The following is a 9,189-nucleotide window of genomic DNA, read 5'->3' on the forward strand; positions in this document are numbered from 1 at the left end:
ATTTTAAATTATCCAGAATATGTAAGATAATTATTATCTGCGCCATTGTAAATTTATTATCGTATTATTCGTTGCCATTTTATTTGTGGTTGTATTATCCGTTGCCCTATGTGGAAATTTAAATTAGGCCGAAATATGAGTTGAAAACACGAACAAAGCAAATGCTGCCATGGGATCACAAGCAAACACCCTCCGTCCAGGTGCTTTAATTAACTCATTAATGGAGAAGTTGTGAGCGAGGTGGGCGGCGACTGGTGCATGGAGGTCAAAGAGCTCGCTTCCCGGTGAGCATGGGAAGCCATGCTACTCGCTCGTGTCCCATCGAGCCTGCAAGGTGGACATGATGCATGCGTCCCATCGAGCCTGCGCAGCGGACTACTCGCACGCGTCCCATCGAGCCTGCATGGTGGACTTCTCGTGCTCGTCCCGTCTAATCAAACAGCTAAACGCACGCCACCGAGTATGGTTGAATTTTGACATGGTTCATATAATACAACCGTTTGCAATATTAACATGTTAGCTTTTAGTTTCAAAAAGGACTTCATTGGCTACTAATGTGTGCGCCTCTTCTCAAACTTGACGATTTTTTACCACGGCATATATGTGCCATGTCATGAAACCATGTCAAGTTTCATGTTTTTTGGGTGAGCTTTTGATTTGCTGGGATTTAAAAATCAAGATACTCAATGTTTCAGGACGACGACAAGTTTGTAATTCATTCCCATTCCTTAGATGAGACCTAAACATGCACCCAATGACACATGTACGATTTCCTACCCATTTTGCTTCACTGGAGCATCTGCTTGTAGTTTAAATTTGAATTATGGACTACATTAAATGCATAGAAAACTTAATTAGTAGTATATACAATGGCCAAATGAACCCTGAACAGTTTTGAATTTCAACACGACACTCCTATTATTCTATGTTGCCTATAGAAAACAAAGTTCAGGGTGAGAAGAGGTAGCGATTATCATTTCACCCACCGAAACACGAGGGTTGTGAGAAGCTTTGGTTTATAAGAGGCTTGTAATATAGCTTCACCCAAATTGGATAATTATATGTACCATGTAGTAACACTATGCCAAGTTTCATGATTTCCTGGTGAGCTTTGGATTTACAGAGATTTAAAAACCGAGATTCGCAATGTTTGTGGCCAAGGAAGGATGGCGAGACGGTTGAATTCATTCCCATTCGTTCCATGGGACCTAAACATGCACCCCAAGAAAACATGTATGTTTTTTCTAGCCATTTTCGTGCACTTGAGCATGTATTTGTAGCTCGAATTTGAATTATGGACATTAAATGCCTAGAAAACTCAATTAATGAATAAAAAGGGTCAAATGAACCCTGAATAATTTCAAAGTTCAGCGTGAATCTCCCGTTGTTCCATGTTGTGTGTAGAAGAAAATATGAGGCTAGAAGAGGGAGCGATTATTGTTTGGCCCACAAGGGGACACGTTTCCCTATCGAAACCACGAGAGTTCTTGCGACAGGCTCCGGTTTGTAAGAGATTTGTAATAAAGCTTGGCCCAAATTGGCAATGTTTTTACCATGGCATATATGTGCCATGACGTGACACATGCCACCTTTGATGACTTTCTGGTGAGTGCTGGATTTATGTGGATTTAAAAACCAAGATTCAAAATGTTTGAGGATAAGCCAGGACGCCGGTACAATTGTAATTCGTTCCCATTCCTAGCCATTTTGGTGAACTTGAGCATGTATTTGTAGTTTAGATTTGAATTATGGACATTAAATGCCTAGGAAACTCAATTAGTGTATAAAAAGGCCAAATGAACCCTGGATAAGTTTAAATTTCAGCATGGATATCATGTCGTTCGATGTTGCCCGTAGAACAAAATACAAGGCGAAAAGAGGGAGCGGTTACGTTTCGCTACAAGGGGAACACATTTCCCTATTAGAACCACGAGGCTTCTTTGAGAGAAGCTCTGGTTTGTAAGAGGTTTGTAATAAAGCTTGGCCCAAATTGGCAATGTTTTTACCACGACATATATGTGCCATGACGTGACACGATGCCACCTTTGATGACTTTCTGGTGAAATTTGGGTTTATGGGGATTTAAAAACCGAGATTCCAAATGTTTGAGAGCGAGCCAGGACGCCAGTACGGTTTTAATTCGTTCCTATTCCTGGCATGGGACCTAAACATGCACCCAAGGACACATGTATAATTTTTCTAGCCATTTTGGTGAACTGGAGCATGTATTTGTAGTTCAGATTTGAATTATGGACATTAAATGCCTAGGAAACTCAATTAGTGTATAAAAAGGCCAAACGAACCCTGAATAAGTTTAAATTTCATCATGGATATCCTGTCGTTCCATGTTGCCCGTAGAAGAAAATATAAGGCGAAAAGAGGCCGTGATTATCATTTCCCCCACAAGGAGGACATGTTTCCCTATCGGAACCACGAGGCTTCTTTGAGAGAAGCTCCGGTTTGTAAGAGGTTTGTAATAAAGCTTGGCCCAAATTGGAGAATATTTTTACCACGACATATATGCGCCATGACGTGACACCATGCCAACTTTCATGACATTCTGGTGAGTTTAGGATTTACGAGGATTTAAAAACCGAGATTCCAAATGTTTGAGGATGAGCTAGGACGTCGGTATAGTTGTAATTCGTTCCCATTCCTTAAATGAGACCTAAACATGCACCCAAGGACACATGTATAATTTTTCTAGCCATTTTGGTGAACTGGAGCATGTATTTGAAGTTCAGATTTGAATTATGGACATTAAATATGCCTAGGAAACTCAATTAGTGTATAAAAAGGCCAAACGGGCCGTGGATAAGTTTAAATTTCATCACAGATATCTTGTCATTCAATGTTGCCCATAGAAGAAAATACAAGGTGAAAAGAGGCAGTGATTATGTTTCGACAACAAGGGGAACACGTTTCCCTATAGGAACCACGAGGCTTCTTTGAGAGAAGCTCCGGTTTGTAAGAGGTTTGTAATAAAGCTTGGCCCAAATTGGACAATGTTTTTACCACGACATATATGTTACATGACGTGACACCATGCCTACTTTCATGACTTTCTGGTGAGTTTAGGATTTACGGGGATTTAAAAACCAATATTCCAAATGTTTGAGAACGGGCCAGGACGCCGGTACGGTTTTAATTCATCCCCATTCCTGGCACGGGACCTAAACATGCACCCAAGGACACATGTATAATTTTTCTAGCCATTTTGGTGAACTGGAGCATGTATTTGTAGTTTAGATTTGAATTATGGACATTAAATGCCTAGGGAACTCACTTAGTGTATAAAGAGGCCAAACGAACCCTGAATAAGTTTAAATTTTAGCACGGATATCTTGTCGTTCCATGTTGCCGGTAGAATAAAATACAAGGCAAAAAGAGGCAGTGATTATCATTTCCCCCACAAGGGGGACACGTTTCCCTATCGGAACCACGAGGCTTCTTTGAGAGAAGCTCCGGTTTGTAAGAGGCTTGTAGTAAAACTTGCACCAAAATGGACGAAAAAAATTCCTCAACATATATGTGCCATGTCGTGACACCATACCAAGTTTCACGATTTTTGGGTGAGTTTTGGATTTACTAGGATTTAAAAATCGAGATTCTTCTCATGAAATGTTTTCAAATAGCACACGGTTCACTCACGAAAGCCGTGTGCGTACCAAACGTGGCCGAGACACCCCCATTCCCCCCGCTGCGCGTGTGATCTGAGTCGTGCGTTCTGATTGACCAGAACCAAAACCCCACGGATCGTACGTCTGCACCATTGGATGCTCCCAGATCGAACGACAACCCTCAGCCCTTTTGACAACACAGGCAATACATGGGTAAGCACTGTGCGCATGCGTCATGCTAGCTCACGCTTCCTTCTCTACTACGTTTTCTAAATAGGCTATGGTTTCCCGCCACTGCTCTCATCAGTTTCCCGCCTCTTCACCCGTCGGTTTCCCGCTATCAGTGTTAGTGCTCATTGAAGGCTAGACGACAACACACCCGCCATGTAAATATCGCACACATTTTCTAAAAGCACAAATGTGCGTGATAGAAGGGAGTAGGTCCCATAGGGTGACCAGCATGAAACGCCTTGAAGGCAAGGAGGCAATTCCTATCAGCAAGGTGCCGCTTCCCTTTCGCTAGCCTAGTCGAATAGAATGCAGAAGTTAAGCATGCTCGGGCCGGAGTAGTCAAGGGATGGGTGGCCCGGTGGGAAGTTACATATCTCAAGATTCATTTAATCCATATGACACGGTCATTATAGAGATAAATATCTCTTTTGTTACCTTATCTCTATAATGACCTGACATGCTGATTATATAAACCTTGGGATCCTTGTTTTGCTAATTTGTAGACTATGTTTTTATAGGTTATTTTTACTGTAAAATCACCACGACTGCGCAAGCACGAGCAAATGGTGGAGGTACAGGCTTAACTGTGTGCGATGCATGTGCGCTATGAAGTCACCACGACTGCGCAAGCTAAAGGCGGGTAAATTCATTTATAAATTAGGATGAACCCTGTTCGATAGACCAGCTAGCTAGAAATATAAAAACAAACTACCCGCCTTGAGCATTGCAAAAATCGGCACTTCCTCCACTTTTCCTTATTATCATACACACATATTCTTATTGGACGCACGCGATCTTGGGCACTCCCGCCCCGCATCAATTCCTTTACCCAAATTTTAGTAGACGCCATACTTCAACCGTTGCACACACACCGACCTTATAGTAAAATTGTAGTAGCCGAGGCATTTGAACCGTCTCCCTCCCTCGTCCACCACGATCTCCACCCACCATTACTAAAAATTTTCAATAGCCGTGGCGTATCCTACAACACCTCCATCCCCCCTTCACAGTCCCCCACCCGTCCCCTCCCCCCTCGAACCCTAGCTCGCAGCCGCCGCCGGGCCCACCGCCAACCCATGCCGGTCTGCCCGTTCCTCCTAGCTTAGATAATAAAGTTCAGCTTACCCAACGATTCCCATACTGTCGCCCCACTCCCCCGAGTTTTTAGATGAGGCCTGCGGTGTCCCTCCCCGCCAGATCCACATCCCCTGATCCAAAATGTCACAGCCTAAGCTCGACTACGTATCCCGGGGAGCCCGACGAGTGTTCGGCCAAGAAGAGGTTTATCATGGCCTCTCCGGCGGTCGTTGGCGAGGTGGTCGCCATTCGCCCCGACCTGTCGATCCCGGAGCAACATGTCATCACGGAAATTGGCGAAGACGTTGACTACGTTGCCATGCCGAAGGCTTCATGTTAGCGGGCTTGTGTATTACTGTATCTCAGGAAAGCTAGCTATGACATCAAGCTCGTCGACAGCGACGGCTTCACGCAGGCCATGTCACACCCCTCTGGTTCAACCGCCATCGATCTCTTTGATGGCCCTGCTGCTGATCTCCTATGCCAAGCGGTCAGCGACTTGCGACCCTTATACGCCATCGAGCCTAGCCCATTTTGTCATTTCTGGAGGACACGTTCTATGATGGCGGCTTGGGATCCTCAATTGCCAAGTCAGATCTCATCGACCACTACCATGAGGAGGGCACCACAAAGGTTCTTCCAAGGTGAGACAACCCATCTGTGACATTAGAGAGCGCACCATGGGTCTTTGCTCTTCCAACTGGAAGGATCCCATCCATGAAATGTAAGGCAACATCCTATCAGCAAATCTTACCTTCTCTAGCTTGCCAACATGTAACCTTTGTTGTAGTAGCATTTTCCGTGTGGTGCTATAACTGTGCCGTGTTTAATTACTTCAGTTATGCAAAAATGTATTGTTCAATAGGGCTATGTGATGTTCAAGTATGAATTGTCCACTTCAGTTGCACGAATGGCTATATTTGGTTGTTTATAGTGAGTAGATGCCTTGTTTATCTGTGTTTGGTGTTAGGTTGGTTGTAGTGAGCATTTTTCTAGTTATCGAGCCGATGCCTTGTTTATATGTATTTGGTTCTTAGTTTGGTTGTAGTGAGCATTTGTCCAGTTATCAAGCAGATGCCTTGTTTATCTGTATTTGGTTGTTAGGTTGCTTTTTAGCATTTGTCCACTTTTCAAGCAGATGCCTTGTTTATCTGTATTTGCTTGTTAGGTTGGTTGCAGTGAGCATTTGTCTAGTTTTCAAGCATATGCCCTGTTTATCTGTATTTGCTTGTTAGGTTGGTTGCATTGAGACTGTCCAGTTTTCAATGGCTCTGTTTGGTTGTTATACTGATCATTTATGCCTTGTTTATTTCAGTCATTTACAATGTGTTGTTCATTATGTGCAAGTCAGAACTGTGCTGCTCGACTCCATCAATACTAGCTTGAACGGCTATATTTGGTTCTAGTTATGCCTTGTGTAGTTAACACATGCCCTTTATTTCAGTTTTACACATTTATCTAGTGTGATGTTTAAGCATTACCTATGTTCTATTCATTTTCAACAATACCAATTCAAATTGTAATATTTGATGGCTGTTAAGCCTGCTGTCGGTAACATTGCCTTCCATTTTATATATGCTTTAACAGCATGCTGAAACCAACACATTCAAGCTATCATTTGGAGATGATGTTGTTTACCTTTGCAATATTCGTTTGATGTTAAGGTTGCTGTACTTATCATGCTTTTCCACCACTTATGCAGGACAACAACGGGAGTGGCCACCATTTTCCTCTGAGGTTAGCTTTAGCCCTCATCTTGTAGTCCCCTCGTCGTTCCATAATGTAGTGCATATAGATCCAGGCCTGGACACTTGTTAGCTTCTAATATTGACTTGTTGCTTGTAGGTACATATGCCCTTGGCAAGGATCCACGCATCGACCCTTTTTGCCTATGGGGAAATGAGATATTCATGAACAAGCATCAAGTGAGGAAACATTAGCAAAAAGATACGAATGGTGCAAAGCAAATTATTTGTTTATGCTCTATCCAACACAAAAGTGAGCTGTAGGATGGTAACTACAAACTCCGCAGCCTTCTCTTTTTTACTTCCCATAATGAGTTGTTAGACAACAATGTATGAATCTTTTTCTTTCGAAGTGGTTTCCGAAGCAGTTCACTCAAGATTACATCGTAAATTACATGATTGGTGGAAATGCAATGAAGGTTAAAGTATTTCATCCAGACTACAATGAGCATCAGGAAGTCTTAATGAAGACAGTGAAGGATGGACGAGCAGCCATCACAAGGGGTTGGCCTAGAGTCGTGCGTGCATTACGCATGGAGGAGGGGACAATATGGGCATTCCGCTTCACCTTCTCCAGCAACCAGAATGTCTTTCACCTCTCTCTTTATAGTCTTTAGTACAACTGTGGTTCATCATTCTTTACTTGGTGCTTCTGTAGTTCTTCAGTATATGTACCTGTGCATCGAATTATGCATTCGTGGGTGAACCTATATTTGTAATAAACATGGTTGGATATGAAATAAGTGATTTCCTACTCCCAAATTCAAAACATGTGATTTTTAAATTAGGGATTAATTAGGGATTACAGTACACACGGTTTGCGAAAGCGAAACGTCTGCAATAGACGTGGAGATCAGACACATTTCTAGGATCCACTACGTGTGCGATCAATCTCCACTACACACACAATCACACACGACATCCTCTTGAAAACTGTTTGCGTTACGCCACCTTGCGCAAACGTTTACCACATAAAAAATGTGCGTGATGGACATCCTTTGCCACACAGTTTCTTCTAGGCACCGTGCGTGATGCATTCAACAACACAAACGATAAAATTGTTAATATCGTGTGAAATGGCAACGCTATCACAAACGATTTAACAGAGAAAATTGTGTGTGATGTACCTAAGAAGGGAAACTTTTTCCTTGGAGCGACTGTGTGGGATGTTCATACGAACGAAAACGTTTAGCGGGGACTGACTGTGTGGGATGTACTTACGACCGAAAATGATTTTGTCTGTATAATTGTTTTTTAGCACTACTGTACGTATAACTGTATTTCAGCGCTCGCCGGTCGCACACGACCTCATTTTGCCGAGCGTGTGTGCCAGGAGGGCATATCCCCGATGGTTTTTGGGTCGTGTGGGAAGGACCTCCCTATCGCCGCCACTCACTTGGCGATGGTTCCGAACGCTGTCGCAGAAAGGGGTTAAAAACCGTTTGTATAGCATCGATGCGTACGAGTGTCCCCGCCCCCACCTATATATGTATGTGTGTGTGTAGAGGGAGAGAGGGGAGGACACACCATGATCCCCAAGCCGTGTGCGGTGCCCCGTGTCACATCCCTAGCTGCTGGTAGTGCTCTAGGCTAGCTCATGTGTGCATCATATTTAAATTTCTGAAACCTGAACTTAGGAATTTTGGAAACCTCAAAATCTAATTAAAAGAAGGGCAAGCACCTTTAAATTGCATTTTGTGAATCCAAAATGCCCTAAAAATAGTTTTGTGAATTTTGGCAAGAGTTATATATCAAACCAAAATTCTGGAATATTTTTAAGGAATTATTTGGTCTCTGAATTTAAATCAATAATCTATTTGAATTTGGGGATATATTCATAATATATAATGAATATATTTTCAAATGCTTTGAAATGTTTTATGTACTTTTGGAATAGTCCAGAGAGGTAACATAAAATATTTCAGAATGTTTTGGCACTGTATGAAATTATTTTGAATTTTAAAACAGTGGCAAAAGAATTAAATAAAACAAAACAGAACAAAATAGAAAACAGAAATATAAAACAGAAATAAAAGAGAGAAGGATTTTACCTGTGAAGCCCACCTGGTGGCCCAACAGGACCGGCCCAGCCGGCCCAGCCCACCTCCTCCCCCTTGTCCTCTTCCTCCTCTGCCAGGAGGACGAACAGAGGCGAGGCGTGGCGCGCGCCGACGCTGCCTCGGCCACCTCCTGCTTTCCCCTGGCCACCTCCTGCTTCCTCTCGTTGCCCTGGACCCCGTCCGCGACGCCACGCACCCCCCAGGCCTCTCACTCTCTCCCCGAGCTCCTCTCCTCCTCTGGCTCTCTCGCGCGCAGCCACCGAACACACCCGCCGCCGCCGACGAGCTCCCTCGTGGCCACCGGCCACCCCTAGCCTCGCCGATGCGCTCAAAGGCTCCGCCTCGACCCCCTCCTTCCTCCCCACCGACCCACGGCCTCCGGAAGCCCTGTAACGCCGCCACCATCGCCGTTTCCATCGCCGGCCGCCGAGGATCTTCTCCGTCAATTCGGCCACT

This window comes from Triticum dicoccoides, chromosome 2A (genome assembly GCF_002162155.2).
Source record: "Triticum dicoccoides isolate Atlit2015 ecotype Zavitan chromosome 2A, WEW_v2.0, whole genome shotgun sequence".
NCBI lineage: Eukaryota > Viridiplantae > Streptophyta > Magnoliopsida > Poales > Poaceae > Triticum > Triticum dicoccoides.